Raw genomic sequence first — 3,707 nt, forward strand, 5'->3', positions numbered from 1 at the left:
GCCCCATGCACTTCTGTCATTATCAGAGAACACAGAACAAATCCAACAGCCCTACTGCACATCGCATTCATTCCTATCGTTAACAGAGAACACAGAACAAATATAACAGCCCTACTGCACATTCAGAACCCATCCCTAGACTATTGGGCCTCTAGTCATAAAAACAATTGGGGGTCCCCCTCCAAGACATTGGCACCTTCTGATTCCTCTGACATCAAAGGAAGATTCTACGAGAAGGCGGGGCCCTGGAGGAGAAGGCGGGGCTCAAGGTGCAGTGCACACCGCATTCATTACCGTCATTATGAGAGAACACAGAACATATCCAACCGCCCCACTGCACGACTCCATTGCCCTTCTCCTTGCGCGTCCACATAGACTTCAAGCACCGCGCACCGACCCGCGTTTTTGCAGGCCTGCATCGCCGTCCCCGCGCCGCTCTTAATGAACGGGCTCGGGTTCCTAGCGTCGCCGTGGCACGCGGGTCAGGTATATGTCACTTCCTCCGGTTTTCATCAACTTGCTCCCCGTACTGATTTTGAAAATAATTACCTGACAAAAGGAGCTCAGGGCTCTTAATGGATCGCAGCAACTCACATCTCTCCCCCCATAAGCTAATCACTCTCGCTAATACGCGCGGAGTAGGCCGCCCGACGTGAGCCCTTGCTTGTATGCATAAACACTCGCTGCGCATGGATAAATACGTTAACTGCATCCATTGATCATCCTGTCAGTCTGGGGGACACGGAGACCTGCGTTTTTTCGCTGTAGAACGCCTCGCCAGTTATTAAGTCGGTCGCTTAATAATGTCACCATATTGCGGAGGGCAATATTTTCCAAATCTCTGACCTCGGCACCCGAAACGCCGCTGCACATTGTCATTAAGTCCCTTCGGGCTCCATTAGAACCAAAGGAAAGGTTGACTGGTACATTATGTGAAAAAAGCAATCTGAAAGGCTTGGTAGAACAAGGGAATTTAAGCACCCAGTCTAAAATGGAATTCTCAACCCTTTTCATACACTGGCGTAGTGGGGAACAAAACTAGTGATGACAAAAGCTGGAAATATCGCATGATGTAAATGCCAGGAGCTCAAACTTATTTTCAGGGCCTACACGGATATCCATAGAATATCTTCATGGCCAACTAGGTGCTCTCGTAACCGTTGAATGATTTCAAATAGAAGGTTCCATTTCATTCACCGATGGTGCCGATTTAAGCAAGAGTATGCGACCACGAAAAAAAAACGTTTTCATCGTGGATTGTTTTTAGAAAATTAGGAACAAATATTTGTTAAAATGAATAACAGCCAAATGGTTGTCAGCTGAAATTTTGGGTTCAACGCTTTGACACTGCGCCATTTCTATATGCGGTTAAATTCTGTGTGAAATCAACTCTGATGGAGTACTTGGACTCCAATGCACTGACAGAGTGGAATGAACACCGATGAAATAGATACTACACATTAAACCTGCCAATGTTCATTTGACTCTAACACTGCCTGGAACATGCGTCAGTGAGCTCCTATTCAATCCTGCTAGTCCTTATGTCTTTCCTTATTTCATGCGTTAAATATGCCACAAACAACAAATGAGCATGCACACAGCTCATCAGCAAACAGATGAAGGTAAAATAATTGAATAACTGAGAGCAAAGCTCTAATAAAACTTCAGGCGGATGTCTTCAGCGATTGGTTTTGCAGTCTAGTCATATTAGAATGTAATGGCTATAGGCACATGAAATAATAACAATGTTAGGCCTGCCTATTCTAAGAGGCTTCCATGATTGGATTAGCATGGAGCACATTAGCAACAGGAGGTTGTCTTGTTTGCAGAAATAAATGGTGTGAAATGGAAGACTTGAGATCGAGATGACATGCTACCTCGATGTCATAGATCAAGACGACGTGCTACCTCGATGTCAGAACGCAGCTTGACATAGCACTTGATAAATATTTAATGCCAAACAAGGAGCCCAAGTCAATAGGTGGGTATGTTCTGCTTGTGAATGACAAACTTGCGTCGCGGGGTTTTGAACATGAAATGCACTGCTGCACTCAGTAGAGGCGGTACACAACCTTCACACCTGTCTCAAGGCCCTTCTTTACCTTTTATTATGTCAGGAAGGCCAGAAAGCTTGACGGCACCATTCAACTGTAAAGTTCTACAGTCTCCTATATGACCATCACTTTAAAGCACTACCGTTTTCTTCACATCAGTTTGCTATATATAGGCTATTGAGTGCTAGACTTAAAACAAAAAAATAAAAAAGGGACAGGGCGTTGTGGAAGGTGGGTGGATATAACGCTTCAAGAAAATGGACAAACAATCCAAACGAGAGGACACTCAGCAGAGCGGAGCACATAGCGCATCCGGCTAACTGACATAACTGTCAGTGGAGTTCTGAAGTCCTGACTGTTCCGCTTTGCTACCCGTTATTGTTCCTGTTGCCTAACGCCGATACATTCCACGCATCACTCGCAAACCTTCCATTGTCCATTTCTCCATGGACATGGGTTCTAGAGGTGCTGATGGATGCAAGAGAAGCACATGACTTTAGCACTCCCAAAAAGCAGCTCTCTCAAACGCACATGTTGATAGGATGCTGGGTCTGCAAGGTTTTTATGTGTTCCTGCCCGTAAGCGCTTAATTTAAGTCATTGATTGGCTGAAGAGTCTGCACACCTTGTTTCCTAGACCTAAATTGGCTGCTGATTGAAAGGAAATCACAAAAAACCAGCAGCGACTGTGGCCCCCAGGACTGGAATATGAAACTGCTGATTTAAGTAATGTGTTAGGTTAAGAACTGAACAGCCATGTTCCTGGAGATCCGCCATCCTGTCGGTTTCCACTCCAGCCCCAGAAAGGCACACCTCATTCAACAGCTAGAGATCTTGTTGTGCTGCTTATTAGAATCAGGCGTGCCAAATTAGGGTTGAAATGAAAACCTACAGGACAGGAGCCGGGTTGGGCAGCCCTGTGTTAAATATAAAGGTACCCACAGAGGAAACAGGAATCAAAACATGACATGACTATCAGCGTAGCTCTGGTGTTCGTGCGATAGGATTTCAGCCACATCTCATTTTACAGTTTAACATTTACAAAAAAAAAAAAAAAAAAAAAAAACCGCAAGGAACTCCTTTTCAATTTAACGCGGTTCCCACAACGCAGTGACTTCTTTTCTTCTTCGTCAGCCTCCTAGTGATGATGCTAAGACACACTGTCACTGAAAGATCTTAGCCGTGCAAAAAAAAAACTAACCAAAGCCCTCGGTGGCAGTGTGTCACAATTCATCACAGGCCAACGAGACAATGTGTCACACAACCGGAGGGTGCTAAAAGTCTGATGAAATCCAATCACGCGTGGCATTTATTGGTATTCTGTTCACTCCTAACCGAGTGCTCTAACCAATTTTTGTTCTTTTGGGTTGACACGCACAGCGTATTTCAATTTACAGTGTCCTTCCGGGGCTAAAACGGTGGGATTTTGCTTCATATTTAAAATAAGGGGGGTAACATGATTTTGAGCTTAAGGCCCGAACTCACTTTTTTGCCATTCATTGCTGAAAAAATAAATCAACAGCTACAGCTATTCATTTACGCTTCCCTAAAAATAGCCCTGGGTCTTCTAAAGGACAGAGAACTTGCATGTCATTTCACATACTAACAGCAGTTCCTTCAATTTGGTTTTCACTCAGAACATTTCAGAAATTCT

At 44.4% G+C, this 3,707-nt stretch overlaps 1 long non-coding RNA gene across 1 annotated transcript; it reads right to left on the reverse strand.

Annotated features, from left to right (window-relative positions):
* Nucleotides 1–1,261: 1,261 nt before the first annotated feature.
* LOC135233814 (uncharacterized) lies at nt 1,262–3,382 on the reverse strand. The gene is made up of 2 exons (XR_010323947.1): nt 1,909–3,382; nt 1,262–1,877 (listed from the first exon to the last, which is right to left on the reverse strand). It is a non-coding gene; the product is annotated as an uncharacterized LOC135233814 (long non-coding RNA).
* Between the last annotated feature and the right edge of the window lie 325 nt (nt 3,383–3,707).

This window comes from Anguilla rostrata, chromosome 10 (genome assembly GCF_018555375.3).
Source record: "Anguilla rostrata isolate EN2019 chromosome 10, ASM1855537v3, whole genome shotgun sequence".
In the NCBI taxonomy this organism is placed as follows: domain Eukaryota; kingdom Metazoa; phylum Chordata; class Actinopteri; order Anguilliformes; family Anguillidae; genus Anguilla; species Anguilla rostrata.